This window comes from Psammomys obesus, unplaced genomic scaffold, assembly GCF_907164565.1.
Source record: "Psammomys obesus unplaced genomic scaffold, mPsaObe1.curated_primary_1811, whole genome shotgun sequence".
In the NCBI taxonomy this organism is placed as follows: Eukaryota; Metazoa; Chordata; class Mammalia; order Rodentia; family Muridae; genus Psammomys; species Psammomys obesus.
In genome coordinates, this window is record NW_026596117.1 from 16284263 (window position 1) to 16300217 (window position 15955).

General features: G+C 39.6%; 1 long non-coding RNA gene and 1 pseudogene across 1 annotated transcript; one reads left to right on the top strand and one right to left on the bottom strand.

The window, feature by feature from the left end:
* Positions 1–7732: 7732 nt before the first annotated feature.
* On the bottom strand, positions 7733–9990 carry LOC129692907 (uncharacterized). Its single transcript, XR_008722783.1, has 2 exons — positions 9817–9990; positions 7733–7941 (listed from the first exon to the last, which is right to left on the bottom strand). It is a non-coding gene; the product is annotated as an uncharacterized LOC129692907 (long non-coding RNA).
* A 2127-nt stretch (positions 9991–12117) lies between these two features.
* On the top strand, positions 12118–14056 carry LOC129692720 (mitochondrial glutamate carrier 1-like; annotated as a pseudogene).
* The last annotated feature ends 1899 nt before the right edge of the window (positions 14057–15955 follow it).

The window sequence follows — 15955 nt, forward strand, 5'->3', positions numbered from 1 at the left end:
TTTGGAATTTAGTCTTCTGTCAGATGTGGAGTTAGTGCTACCTCAAGATCTAGCTATACCTCTCCTAGGCATACGTCTAAAACATGCTCAAGTATACAACAAGGACATTTGCTCAACCATGTTCATAGCAGTTTTATTTGTAATATCCAGAATCTAGAAACAACCCAGATGTCTCTTAGCTGAGCAATGGATCCAGAAATTGTGGTACATTTACACAATGGAATACTATGTTGAGCTCTTTGGTCCATTTGGATTTGAATTTTGTGCATGATGATAGATTTGGGCTGATGATATATATCAGTCATGGGCTAAGCTCATAACCAAAACACACCAATTATTTTAAAATATATGACTATTCTCTAACTCATTCATTTTATATTTTCATTCATGCATATGTATATGTATATATATATATATATGTACACATAAGAACCTAATTAAAAATGACACACAAATCCAAACAGAGAATTTTCAACAGAATAATCTTAAATGACCAAGAAATACTTAAATAAATGTTTAACATTCTTAGACATCAGGGAATGGCTAACATAAAAGGCACAAACAATAACTCATGCAAGTGAGAATGTGGAGCAAGGGAAGTACTTCCATTGTTGGTGGGTGTGCAAACTTGTACAGCCACTTTGGAAATCAATATGGCAGTTTCTCAGAAAATTGGGGCTGGATAACCTCCAGACACAACTATACTATTCCTGGAAATATACCCGAAGGTCAAGGACAGACAGTCCATGCTAACACAAAGACACTTGCTCAGCTATGTTCCCAGCAGTTTTCTCAATAATAGCTCCACGCTGGAAACAACCTAAATGCCCTTCAGATGAAGAATGGTTAAAGAAAATGAGGTACATTCACACAATTGAGTATTATTCAGCTCTTGAAAAAAAAAAGACATCATGATATTTGCTGACAAATGGATGGAATAAGAAAAAAAAAAGCATCCTGAATGAGGTAACCCAGACTCCAAAAGACAAACATGGTATATACTCCCTTATAAGTGGATATTACCTATAAAATAAAAAAATAAGCATGCTACAACCTAAAAATCCAGAGAGGGTTAACAACAAGGAGAGCTCAAGGGGAGGTAGTCTCCTGGGATTTCCTGTGAAGGAAATAGACTAAACTTCTGCAGGTGAACTGGGGGCAGATAGGGAGGAATCAGGTATGGGTGGAATGAGAGAGTACTGGGGAAAAAAAACTGGAAAGGAGAGCATTTGGGAGGCAAGGTAGATACCCAGTGCAATGGATACTCCTTGGAATCTACTAGAATGGCATTAGATAAGACTTGTAGTGACTGAGGAACAGGGAGCCTGAATGGGCTATCTTCTGTAACCAAACAAATCTTCCAGTGGAGCAGTTTGGCCACTAAAACATTTGACCTATAATTTTTCCTGCCTGCAGCATGTACTGGTATAAAGGTGGCATAGAACTTGTTGTAGTGGCCAATCAATGACTGGTCCAACTTGAGACCCATGCCATAAGAGGAAGCCCAATCCTGGCACTGTTTGGAGGGCCAGGAATAAGAGGCTGAATACCTCAGAGACCTAGGGTAAAACAAAACACAAGCGGGAAAGAATACATGAGTCAATAAAATGATTTCTAATGATATTCATCTATACTTATAGACTGGAGCCTTGCATAACTGTCACCAGAGAGGCTTCCTGGATCAACTGATGTTGACATATGTAGAAAGATCAAGTTTTGGAAGTTGATGAAACTCAAATGTTCATATGCTTATTGCAAAGTTGTGCTGAAGCAACAGAGTTCAGTGGCTTCTACAGAGACTTAGTGACCTGCAAAGGTAGAAACCTTTGCTCTTTGGCTCCATTCAGAAAGCGGGCAGGACTCTGGAATCGTGATCATAAATTTGAACCAAGAATTGGAATCTGAGACTTACAGATGCTCTTCTCATTCTTCGTTGAAGAACCATAAATGTTGTGTCTACTGTCCTAGGTCACTCATGAGAACATTCCCATAAAATGCCTTGTTGGTTCTTCATTAAGATACTACAACTTGGAGAATGGTATGTGTGTGGGGGTCCAATCAGGATGTAAAGTGACTAAATAAATGGAAAACAAAACAAAATGAAAATTTACTGTTTGTTTCAGGAAGCAATCTTGCATAGAAGATGACCATGTTACTGGGTTAGAGGCAATTGTGCTCTTTCATTCTTATCAACTGCGCTGCCATGACTACTGATTTTACCTAGTGGGGCTGATCTGGCTGGTAGCAATGGATGCTGCTTGTTATATACCCTAGCTCTTTACAGCCCAGTAAAACAGAAGAAAAAATTTGCCACTTTTAGATCTCGTGCTGACTCAAATATCCCAACAGATTTTCTGTAAAACCAACATGACAAAACAACCTTGCAGTTTTCTAAGATTCACTTGAAAAATAATTTGCACTAAAACTTTGTGGCCAGCCTCTAGCTACAGGGCAGTTAGCAGGTGACTCTGAGGAAGGAAATATATGCACAAATACATTGGACAACTTTTCAATAGAGACCTAAGTGCTTATTTTTTTTTTAATAGCTTTTTTCCTAGTGGGAAAAAAAGCTACATTTGGCATTATGGGAATGATTCCACAGTGCCTAGAGACTGAACAATGTTCCTGCTTATACTTTATTTACATTTAAAACCTTTGTGTTCAACATAAAAAAGGAAATAATTCACTGTGTGGTACTACTTTCAACCAACAAGAAAAAGGTATTGTAGAGTGATCTTGAATATGCCTCAACCAACAATTAGAAATACACAAAGGCAAGAAAACTCTGACCCTGCCATTTCTCTAAACAAGTTTTAGAAAATATTTTCTCTAAATGAGTCCTATCATTTATACTAATAACAATTCTACAAACTACAGAAAATGGCCTCATTCCTGCAAGATGTTGCTGGTCCCCAGTGAACATAGGAATAAACCCCAAATGCGAGTGGTAATGTGTCATTACAAAACAACAGCAACAAATGGCTTGGCCCATTCGCCAAGCTATTGTAAGGGTATAGTTAGTTCTGTTTGTATCTTCCCTAATGGTTCAGAGCATTCACTTTGGTCCAGTGAAGGGCCTGATTTCAGATATGAAGCAGTTTGAGGATTGCAAAATAACCTAGCAGCTGTATTCTGAGATGCTTCGTAACCGTCGCAATCCACGGTACATCATAATCACTGGAAAGCTTGCTGGATTTAGGTCCTCAGGCCACAGAACTTAATCCAGAGATTTAGTCACGTCCTTCCATATGTGTTTACATTAATGACTCCCTATGGTTGGGGGCTTACTGTTTTAACAACTTGGAGTTCCAATAAACTCAATTCAACTATTTGCAGTGGGCTACAGCATTGTAGTTTAAATAAGATTTTATATGTCACATCAAATATCAGTACCTACATTTGACAGCATCTCCTTAAAATGAAAACAAATATTATCATAGAAATAACGTTGTTTTTTTTTTCCAGTGCGAAATCGCTCTGCACACTTAGAGAATAACAAAGCAAAAAGCTCTTTAATAATAGCACACATCAGACTCTGGTTACTACTCAAAGAAGCACTAGCCATGAATATAAGATTTTATTAACTTTATTTTACATGTGCTGCTATTCTTAAGTTTCTTTTAGGTCCCTGCCCCGGGTTACACTTTGAACAAATTGAAGAGTGATAGAAGGCTGCAAATTTGTCTCCTTGGGCAGATGTGAGATTTACATAGCAAAGACATTGTCAGAATTTTTTAAATACAGCAGTACCATTCTCTTCTAATATTCATTATCCAGCTTCATCTAGCCCACCTGGCAGAAATATGCTTTATCTGGAAAGAGTACAGGGGAGTTGAGGGCACACTAGGACTTAATGATCTTTCTGACCCTGCTCTGCCTCCTAGAGCTGCCCACCAGAGTCATGTTCTTTGATATGGGAATTAGCCTAATGGCTGGTTGTAAATGAGGGTGGTCCACTTTTGTTAAGGCAATGGAACCTAGTTGGAGGTCAATTATAGTGAATAAACATTCACAGGAACTTTCTCCGCAACTGTAAACTTTAATTAGGTACAAACTTTTTTTTTTATAGTTTCTAGCAACCATGGTTAGTATACTACCATTTTAGTCATTAATCCTTTTGCTAACTTCTAATTTGTGTGACTTAATATTTCCTAAGCAAGTTTATTAGTAAATCAGTTTTAGCACCAGTTTTACAATATTTCAAGTTTCTCCTGCATCAATATAATTAGGAATCAATTGGGGTCTTTCTCCTGTTCGCTAGGGCTCACAATAATGATCAGAAAGATGTGTTCCAATTATATTGCCATATCCAATCAATGTAAAAGGCTTATGATTAGACTCTTCAGCTAATATAACTAAAACAATCCTTGACAAGTTTCCAAGCTATGATCTTCAATCTGTTAAAACATCTTTTTTTGTTTTCACTGGGCACAGAAACTATGTCTGTTACCATCTCCCTCATCCCCTTTTGACACTATCCAGTATTGCAGCAAGCTGGGCTATTTGTGAAAATCCATCTTAAACACCTAAGGAATAAGATAAGGGAGAAGTGGAAAGAGGAGAAAGCCTGAAGTGAGTGATTCCCTAAATGAATATATATTTTGAGAGGAACACCAGCTTGTGGTGGAGTACTCTAAGGCCATTGAACCACAGAAAATAGGCAAGGCCTTTACCTATATAGGCCAGGTACAAAAACAATGGCAATCCTCTCCTCAAGAGTCCAATATGAGTGTTTATGAGCCATTAATCAGGGTTTACAAAGAGTAACAAGTACAGCTTCAGACTTCTGGATGTTATAGCCTGAGACTACCCTGGTACTCCTACTGACACTAGCTAATACCTCTCCCCATGCTGTACATAATAAACAATCCTCAGTTCCAGGTTCCTGCAAGTGATAAGAATAGAAGAAACCACCTGATCTCTGCTTCAGTGTACTGTGTCTGTATGTCTGTCCTTTCTCCATTCCCTTACCATCACAAAATAAGGTTTCAGGAACAAAGTTCCTTTGGTTAAAGGTAGTCACACAGCAAAAAGTCCTGGATACCTACGAGCTACATCAGACCCAAACACTGCTTTGAAATAAGACACTTTGGACAGAGTGTCTGAAACGTTATGGAAGAAGAGGGAGATAGAAAGACCTGGAGGGGACAGGAGCTCTACAAGAAGAGCAGTAGAACCAAAAAATCTGGACCCAGGGGTCTTTTCTGAGACTGATACTACTACCAAGGACCATGCATGGAGATGACCTAGAACTCCTGCTCAGATGTAGCCCATGGCAGCTCAGTTTCCAAGTGGGTTCCCTAGTAAGAGGGCAGGGCTGTCTCTGACATGAACTCAGTGGCTGGCTCTTTGATCAACTGCCCCTGGGAGGGTGCAGCCTTGCCAGGCCACAGAAGATGATGCAGCCACCCTTGATGAGACCTGATAGGCTAGGGTCAGATAGAAGGGGAAGCATTCTCCCCTATCAGGAGACTAGGGAAAGGGTATAGGGGAAGAAGAAGGGTGGGTGGGACTAGGAGGAGACAAGGATGGGGCTACAGGGGGGATACAAAGTGAATAAATTGTAAAGAATAAATAGATAGATAGATGATAGATAGATAGATAGATAGATAGATAGATAGATAGATAGATAATAGGAAAAAAAGAAATAAGAGTTCTCAAGGTCTAAAACAGAGAAAATAGGTCTTTTGTTCATGAGACACCCAGTTTATAGTACTGTGCTTTAGTTAGTATGTCAAGAGAACTAAGCCAATCTGTCTAGAACTAAATCAGGATGGTGCTTATGGTATGTGAGGTAGAACACTTTGTAACTCATTCATGTTTGAAAAAAAAACTCATATAAACAGAAATATCATGTTTACAAAAATATTTTAAAGGTGACTTATTGTGTCTGCCACTGCAATGTACACAATGTTTTCCTTTTGAATGAGCAGGTTTAGAGGACTAAAATATGGAAGACCTTGGAAGAGTGTCTGGCCTTTATAATTCATTCTACTTCTTGAAAACTACTAGACATGTAAGGTAAAAAAAATGTTATTTTAATAATTTGTTCATGAAGTATTAAAGTAAATTTTGCATACTTGTGATGTTAATTTTTATACATATATTTTTGCTTTAGAGTTCTTGTTGTTTGAAAATTCTGAACATGTATACAAAATATTTTGATCACATCCACATCCTGCCTGCCGAAAACATGCTTTCCTCCCAACTTGATTTTCTTTTTTTTGACCTTTTTTTTTTTTTTTTTTTTTTTACTAGTGAAACCCACTGAGTCCAGTTTAGGTATGAGGCCATCCACTAGGACTTGGGAAACTGACCACTGGCTACACCTCCAAAGGGAAGTTACTCTTCTTCTCTCGGCAGCTACCAACTACCAATAGCTCCTCTGGTTTGCTCAGTGTCTACTTTCCCAAACATGTTGGGGTTTTAACTAAGTTGATCTCATGCATCTCCTGTACAAGAAACCACAACTGCACAACTGCCGTGAGTGTCCATGGGTAATATCTATGTCTTTTCTGGAAGTCAGCATCTCGAAGCACATCTCCACACATGGTACGAAAGAAGAAGGAATCAGTGAAGTTTTCAGTGGGAACAAAAATAAGAGTATGGAGAGAAGAGGGAATAAGGATTAACCACACTAAGCTTGTATGAGGGAACATAATAAGATACACATCTGTACTAACTAAAATTATACTTTTTTTAAAAAAAATAAAGAATTAAAAAAGGGGTATCCAATGTGGTGGAGTGTTCTCTCTACTACCAAAGACATGGGTTATTAAAATTTCAGTGTCAGGAACAGGATACCTCCTTATAAGTTATTGGACATAAAGGTCCCACAGACGCTCAAAACAAAATACGCCATTGCCATTATTTTTGGTCTTCCAACATAACTAGTTTTCAATGCCCTCTTCCCCAAGACACCACATTTCACTTGGAGTACATATAGAAATCAATCTTAATCTGATCAAGAAACTTTCTCCTTGCTTGTTATCTTTCACAGTTCTGGCAGGGTTGGTAGTGGATACAAGATATCAATGACCCTACCCATTGCAGGACCTTATGTGCAGCAAAATTAACCAGAAGGCAAATGGAACAATGGTAGCATAGCTATTACTGGAGTAATCAACTGCTTGGTGGGAATTCAGGTTTGGTTCTGTAAACCTAGTGAGAAACCTTTGCATGGAGAAGTTATACATTCTAGTGAAGAACTTACTGTAGTTATTTTGCTAATTAGTTAGGTTGTAAATATCTTAAATATTTATGGTAATAATAGTAGATTTTTTGCTGTTCTAAATCTTCCTGGGAAAAACTTGTTTTCATGGTGGGTTTTGATTAATGCAAAGAATCACAATTGATCTAAATATGGAGAATAAGTGACTGTAGTGTTTGTCCCTGGTATAGAAAAAATATCTATACCAACCTCTTCTACTTCAGAGAATATTTTCAAAGCAGTGTGTGTGAAAGAGAGAAAGAAAGAAAATGTAAGAGCTTTTGTGTATTTTATGTATCTTTCTTTCTATTATCTATCTATCATCTATCACCCCCTATTTACTTATTTAATCTATTTTTATCTATATTTATTTGTCTTCCATTTATTTATTTTGTGACAAGGGCTCACTGGAAAACACTGTAACCTGGGCTGACCTCAAACTCATCACGAAGATCAGACTGACCATAACTCATAGCAATCATCTTGTTGCAGTCTTTCAAGTGCAAGGATTAGAAGCATGAGTCACCATGTCTGCTGTTTGTTTATTTTTGAAGTTGAATGTGTTTCTTCCAACTTGAGAAAATCATTTGGGAGAATGTTTTTATCCTCAGGCAGTTTCCAAGTCAATGAATGGTGAAAGCAGTTTTCTGAAAGAACTGATGTCTGCAGGTTTCCTTGATCTTTTTGTAACAGCTCCTCTCCATCTCGACAAACAATGCTGAAGGTAAAAACTGGAAACAGGGATAGCATTTCCCATCAATATCCTGTTTGGACACTGATACTCATTACACATTTTCTGGTACTCATTATACGATTTCTCTGTTCACTCACCCACAGATGACATCTGCCAGGCTGTTTTAAATACAGGAAATGCCAGAGGGCAACCATAGCCAGATTTAAAATAAACAAAATAATATTTTACTCATAAGAAAATTAATAAGAATTCTCAAAAAGGGATAAGAGTGTTTCACTTGGCTGTCATTTTTCCCCCAAATAACATGCTATATTCCTTCAAAATGTGCTACAGTTGGTTGCTTCTTATCTTTAATCTTACACTGAAGCTCTCATTGTTTTTATTTGCCTCTGTGATAGCACTGCTCATTTTGAAAGTTTAAATATTCTATTTTTTAATCTCATGCAATCTTTAAAATATATCACTCTTCCCAAGGACATTAGATGAATCATTTAGTACTTTACTATATGTACACACACACACACACACACACACACACAGAGAGAGAGAGAGAGAGAGAGAGAGAGAGAGAGAGAAAGAGACAGAGAGAGATATTTAATATATATCAAATCTCTGGCATGCTTGTTTAGAAGCTGAACTCCAAAGAGAAATATAAATTATGCTGTTTCCATGATACAATCTTTTGGCATTCAAGATAATATTTATATTATAGTTTGGAAGCTCAAAATCATCTATATTTACAAGTGTAAGTATTTCCTTCAGTAGCAGGAGAAAAATAAATGTTGGGATGGGGATATATTGTATGAAAAAATTATGGTTTTCAACAAAATTTACAAAAATGTTGGTAATACAAAAGTTATCGCCTTTAGGAAATAATTTGGCAAAACAAGAATGATGAAAACATGCTATTAAATTTTGTCTGTGGAGAAGGCTTAGTTGGTGAAGGGCACAAACATATTGCTTGGCACGTTCACCTGAATCAGCTTTTTCAGAACCCATGTGAAAACCTAGTCATAGCTGTGCTTCTTTATAATCCTACTGCTGAGGTGGTATAGATCGGAAGAACAGTGGAAATTGCTGGAAAGGTAGTCTGACTGAAATAGGGATTTCCAGTTTCAATGAGAGACCTTGTCTTAAAAAATGTGAAGAGTGATACAGGAAAAAACATGATGTAGATACACTCACTCATGCATGTTCCCATACAGTACTCAATGGGATGTCTTTATCAGACACTGCAATAAAGAGATCTACTCCGAAGAGGAGCCTGGAAGATAGCAAGAGCAAGAAGTCGTCCACGAAAACAGTATTTTATAGACATAACAGGACTGATGCACAAATGAACTCACAGAGAGTGTAAACAGCATGCATAGAACCTGCATGTGTTCAAACAGTACAAAATTCCAACACCAAACAAGGGTACTGGACACAAAGTCCCATCCTTAACTAAGACAGTATTAGAAATTTCTACTGGTTGGGAGAGGAAAAAAATCAATTTTTACAATAAAGGCATGTTGGATATATTAACCACACTCAATGACAGGCCTCATGCTAAGGGTCAGTCCTCTTCTATGCTTGTGTATGTGTGTGTGCTGTGTTTTGTTTTATATTGATTGGTTTTGGGTTTAGTTTTAGGATTTGTGTAAGATAGAGGAAGAACATGAACTGGGGGTGGATCAGAGGTGAGGAGAATCTGGAAGAAGTTAGGAGAGGGTAAGCATATGATAAAAAAGATATTGTATTAATTTCTCAAAGAAAAGATAAAAACATAAAAATAGATTATGGCTATTATTATCAATAATTAGTTTTGGGAAAAAACACATTGTTGAAATAATTAAAGTTGTATAAAATAGTAAAATGCAATTTCCAGATTAAAAACTAAAAAATCTTAATGTCTGTGGGAGGCTGTCCTTACCTGTTCTTCTGGCAGGCTTGGCCTGTGTTTGGCAGGAGTTGTGTGTCCAAGGGAACTGAGAAAGTCGGGAAGGCCTACTCGATGAGGATGATCCAAGCATGGACTCTTAGTAACTGAGGATACAGAACCAGAATAACACATTCTCTGTAGCCAGAAAACGCTTCCGCTAGTGGGACCCGGATACCAACACAACCAGAAAACCTTTGACCTACTCCTACAACTTGTTGGGCCAGCAAAATGTGCTGTGTCAGTGTTGGTTCAGAGTTTATAGGAATGGCCAATGACTGGTCTAACTTGAGGCTCACGCCACAAGAGGGAGCCCATGCTCTAAACTGCCTGGATGGCCAGGAACAGAAAACTGGATGGCCCAGAGACCTAAGGTAGAACCAAAGAACAAAACAGGACTAACACACACGATTCCTAATGATATTCTGCTGTACTCAAAGATCAGTGCTACTCCAGTAATTATCAGAGAAGCTGTCTTTGGTAGCAGAAGGAGCAGATGCAGAGATATAGTCAAACAGAAGAGAGGGAAGAAGATTGGAGGAGCTAGGGTTAAGGAGACCAGCAAAATAGAGTCCACAAAATCAACAAAGTGGGATTCATAGGGGCTTACAGACTGAAGTGGCAAACACAGAGCCTGCATGGAACTGTACTAGGTCCTCTGCAAATATTTGTGATATTTTTAGTTTGGGTTTTTGTGAAACTCCTAACAGTGGAAGTTGAAGTAAATGTGACTCTTTTGCCTTCTCTTGGAACCTTTTTCCTTCTGCTAGGTTGTCTCATCCAGCCACGATATGAAGGTTGATGCCTAGTGTTATTGCATCTTGTTATCTCTTGTTTGGTTGATATCCTTAGGAAGTCTGTCATTATTATTATTATTATTATTATTATTATTATTATTATTATTATTTATTGAAACTGGAGTAGCAGGGGAATATGGAGAGGAGATGCAAGGGAACTGAGAAGAACGAAAGGAGGGGAGGTTGAAGTTGGTATGTGTTGTATTAAAGAAGAATAAATTTTGAAAAAAATATGCAAAAAAGTCAACGTCGTTAAACATTGAATTAAAAAGTATTGGAACTTGGTTACTTTCCTATGTCAGTCACAGAGAATTTGCTCGTTATTTCCAACACAATGGGAACCATCCCTGGTACCACAAGAAAGTTCACAGGACAATAAAACGGAAGATGTAGATAACAGAAAAATATGTGATATAAACTATGCCATTAGAGCACTGACAGTGCTCTTATGCTTACATACAAATATAAAGTATAACAGCACTGAATATAAATAAGTGAGAATATAAAAATTGTATTTTGAATTATAACAATCCAAGTTTTATTTTATACCAATGCATGCAAGCAATGTCATTCACCATACTAACATAGGAGGAAAAGGTAAAACATAATCACAGAAGAAAACAGAGAGTATGACAAAATTGAATTCCTGATTGTTAAAATCTACTAACACATTCTGTGTAGAGTCCATTACTGCCAGCTTCCATAACAGGCAAATATGAAAAAAAAAACATGCTTTTAAACTCTTTAGTCCCCTTTTTACTGCTTTTGGGGACTATATCTATTTATGCTGTTTGGGTCAGACTAAATAATATTTATCATTAAAACAGCGAGTCAGAGGAGAGTTATAATAACATCTGTAAGAAAATGAGAAAATGTGATTGTGTTCATCCAATGTTTATATCTAATAACCCCATATAAGTTCCTAATTTTAGGTTCTGTGAAACACTTTTCTTCATTGCTGAAACTAGTTAAGATGACTAATGATATTTCTTGCGATTCTTGCACTTTTTATTTTCCCTTAATCTGGTGCGATTTCCCTTGCTCATTACTATTTCAGATGCTTCAATTATTTGAGAATTACCTAAATCCCTGTGTTAAACCTTATTGTTGAGTATTTTACACTTTCATTATTTTCATCTAGATCTAAATTTCTCTGCATTTTAAAACTTATTTATAATCCAATGCTTTTTCTGTCCAAAGACTTTTATTTTCATTCTATTTTCCCCCTCGGAAGCCTATGATTTTCAAATTTGTTTTCCACATTTCTACTTTTTTTTTCTCTTTTACTCTTTTGCATATTTAAACATTCCTTATTGATCTAATGAAAACTTCATCAACACCATCCTTAGTTTAACGATTTATCGTTTTGATTTGAATTTTGTCTTTTCGTCATGAAAAAGTGATGATGCCCTCATTATACCCCATTATCTGTCCTCATCTCTCATCTTCTTTCTGCTATGGAAGCCCACTAAGGACTCGGCTTATTACTAAAACCTTAATGAATCTAATGAGTCCTTTATCTGGTCTCCTTTTGGCCCGGATTGATAGCTGCAAGAGGAAATTTGAAATAATTTCTGGAAACTCAGCGATTAAAGTTATTTGCTTCCAAGATTCCAACCTTAGTTCCATTCTCAGCACTTACATGGTAGAAGGAGAAACCTGATTCACTCTAGTTGCTCACTGACCTACACACATATGTTTACCTGTCATTCACATGTCCATACCACATGTACAGTAAATAAATCAAAATGTAATTTAACTTATATGCATATTAATTTATACATATATATATTATATTACTGTTGGCTTATCTCCTTGGTTAGAAGTTGGAGGCTGACAGTTAAATGCTGTGTGAGTTGACTGACTTAACTCGTGCTTCTTCAGCAATTGTTCCTTAATTTCTGAAGCTGTCCAAGAGGGTGAATTATTTATTACAGAGATTGTTTGACCGTCCTCAGATTGATTCCCTGCCAATGTTTGTACTCAGATGCTGGCTTATTTCCAGTGATTCATGTTTCCAATATTATTTGCTTGGTGACACTTGTTTTAATCCCAGTTATCACCTCAGCCTGATAATTTACCTTGTCCTTATTTAACATTATGTTTGGAAAGACATAATGAAATCAAATAATCTTCATTTTATTTATTTATTTATCTATTTATTTACTTATCTATTTATTTATTTAATTTTTCTTATTACTTACAGCTGTATCCCGCTCTCTCATTCCCTCCCCAATCCCACCCTCCCTCCCTCATCTCCTTCCTGCCCCTTTCTAAGTCCACAGATAGGGGAGGACCTCCTCCCCATTCATATGACTCTGTTTTTTCAGGTATCTTCTGGACTGGCTGAATATCTATCATCTAAATTTTGTTCTTAGGGGAGGCGATCCTGGCGGCTGCAGTGTAGTGGCAGAAGTCTTGAAATTGCTCTGAAGGTGAGGACATCCCCTCCCCTTCCACCAAGGCCAGACGACCACATTGCCCTCACTAGCTCCTTCCCATCAGAGCCTCCACTTACATCTCCTGGCCTGAGTCAGCCTTCTGCTTCAAGCTCGGAGTCACCTGCATGTTCCTCATAGGACTGGCTGAGACACTGAAGCAACAGCAGAATGGCCAGCTCAAGTATGCCAGCATGTCTGACTGCCTCCTCAAGACCATCCGCTCCGAGGGCTACTTCGACACGTACAGGGGAGCAGCAGTAAGCCCGACCCTGGTCACCCCCGAGAAGGCCACCTGGCTGGCAGCTAATGACTTCTTCAGACATCAGGTCTCCAAGGATGGACAGAAGCTGACTCTGCCTAAAGAGATGTTGGCAGGCTGCAGGCTGAACACCTACCAGGTGATTGTGACCACCCCTGTGTAGATGCTGAAAAACCAGTTGCAAGATGTGGGTGCATTGCTGCTCAGAAGAAGATTCTGGCTACCCGGGCTTAGCAATTAGTTCAGGGAGGTGCCCCGCCCTCAGTAGAGGCTCCGGCATCTCCTCTGCCCACAGGCACCCAGCTGGCCCTTGACTTGCTGTGGAACCATGGCGTTGTTGGCCTCTACAAGGGACTGGCAGCCATGCTGCTCAGGGATGGCCCCTCCTCCATCGTCTACTTCTGCCTGTTTGTCAACCTCAGTCAGCTGGGCTGCCTGCCTATCTTCTGAGAAGACGTCATCTTCTCTTTGTAGACACTTTACTGGCAGTCTGAGTGGTTGAGAGTCCAGCCTCCATGGCTGTCAAGCCCTTTGATGTAGTGAAGACAGGTTCAGTAACTTGAGCAAGGTGTCAATGAGGACACTTATACTGAGTTTCTGTACTGTGCCAGAAAGACCTGGAGACATGAATGCCCTTCTGCCTTCCTGAAAGGTGCATGTTTGGCATCTCCCAGATGGTCTACTTTCTGGATATCGCTGAGTCCCTGCTGGGCCTGCTGCAAGAACCGCAGGCTTGAACCAATGGCTGCTTCTCTCCAGCCTGTGGGCTGGGGCCAGAACAGGGTGACCAGCCCAAGCCTGAGAAAGAATTGTCTCTCCCCAGGCTTTCCCTTCAAACAGGAAGACAACGGGAGGAAGCAGGTTCCACATGGGTGGTACACATTTAGACTCCCATGGGGTTTTAAAGGAAAAAAAAAATATTGCTATCAAGATCTTATTTACGTAGAAAATGGAGAAATCTGTACATACCTCAAACCAGTCCTGCCGAGCCAGTCCTTTCCCTTCCTTGTTCATCAACCCAGTCCCCGCTGGTCTGAACACCTCATGAGACAGAGCTGGTCTCAGGGCTGGGTCCCCAGGCCTGGTCTGGTCAGGCAGACCCTACCAAGTAGTCCACTGGCTCCATTAAATGAGGTTCCCCTAGTGTATAAAGGACACACATACACACACAAATTATTTATTGAATTTGCTGTGGCCATGTGTCCCTTCCTGTCCTCAGTCCATCACTGTACTTGCCCTGCTGCTTTTTCCACCTCTTCCAGGGCCCCACTCTCCCACCCCAGCCAGCCTTCCAGGAAGCTTGGAATATCCTAATCATGTCAAACGAGGATTCCTAGGCTGGGTGCCCTGCCACGCTCAGTTGTGACCCCAGGCATCTCAGTCCCATGCCACACATACTCTTCCTGATGAACCTTTGGGCTCCCATCATGCAGGACCTAGATTGCTTTAGGTTTTTGTGTGCCACCTGTGGTGGGTAGCTTACTCCCCCACTCCCCTGGCAGTCAGCTGGTCCTGCTACTTGGGGATGGGCCCATAAGGGAGCACCTTTCCCCACGGAGTCAGGCACCCTGTGCTTGTGTGCTGCCTGTACCTCAGGACTTCTGCTGACCTCGTCCAGTACTTTAGTTCTCCAGCATAGTAACTCTTTTGATAAAGCCCTACTCCTGGGCAGAGGTTGCTATTGGGAGAAAGGCAAGCATAAAGGCCAGTATGGAGTCTGGGCCACCCTGCTTTGTGGGATTCTGTCGATATTTGGAAAGCCCCACCTATCCTGCCCTGAATCCTCTGTTCTGAATCAAAGCAGTCCTCCTCCCCTGCTCTGGCCATATGATTGTGTTTGGCAATTGGAATGCTGGTGCTGTGTCCCTCAATCCCAACCTTCTCCATGAAGGCCCATTCCCAGTGACACTACCTGGAGTTCAAGTCTGGGCTGATCCCCATGCACGGTTGCTCCTGGGAGCCACCTTTCTTACCATGTGAAATTATATAATCATATTTTTATTTTGAAGAGTTTTAAGAAGTTGTAAGGTTTTGTGTCTTGTCTTATAAAAGATAAATAAATATTCTAAATAAAAAATAAATAGATAAATACACTTTGTTCTTTCAAATGCTATGGATTTATTTTTTAATACTTTGCTAATATACTTAAAAATTTCCCTGTTCCTTTTACTAGGAATTCCGCTTGGATAATGAGCTGCCATGGGCTACATCTGAGCAGGGGTTCTCAGTATCAGTCTCAGAAAAGTATCAGTCTCAGAAAAGACCCCTGTGCCCAGATATTTTGGTTCTATTGCTCCCCTTGTGGAGCTCCTATCCCCTCCAGGTCTTAATATCTCCCTCTGCTTTCATAAGATTCCCTGCACTCTGCCCAAAGTTTGGTTATGAGCCTCAGCATCTGCTTTGATAGACTGCTAGGTAGACTATTTAAGAGGCCCTCTGTGGTAGGCTCCTGTCCTGTTTCTTGTCCCAGACATGAACTTAATGGCTGGCTTTTTGACTACTCCCCCTGCCTTGCCAGGCTACAGGGGAGGACAGTACAGCCAGTCATGAGACCTGATAAGGTAGGGTCAGATGGAAGGGGAGGAGGACTTCCCCTATCAGTGGACTTGGAGAGGGGCAGGAAGGAGATGGGGAAA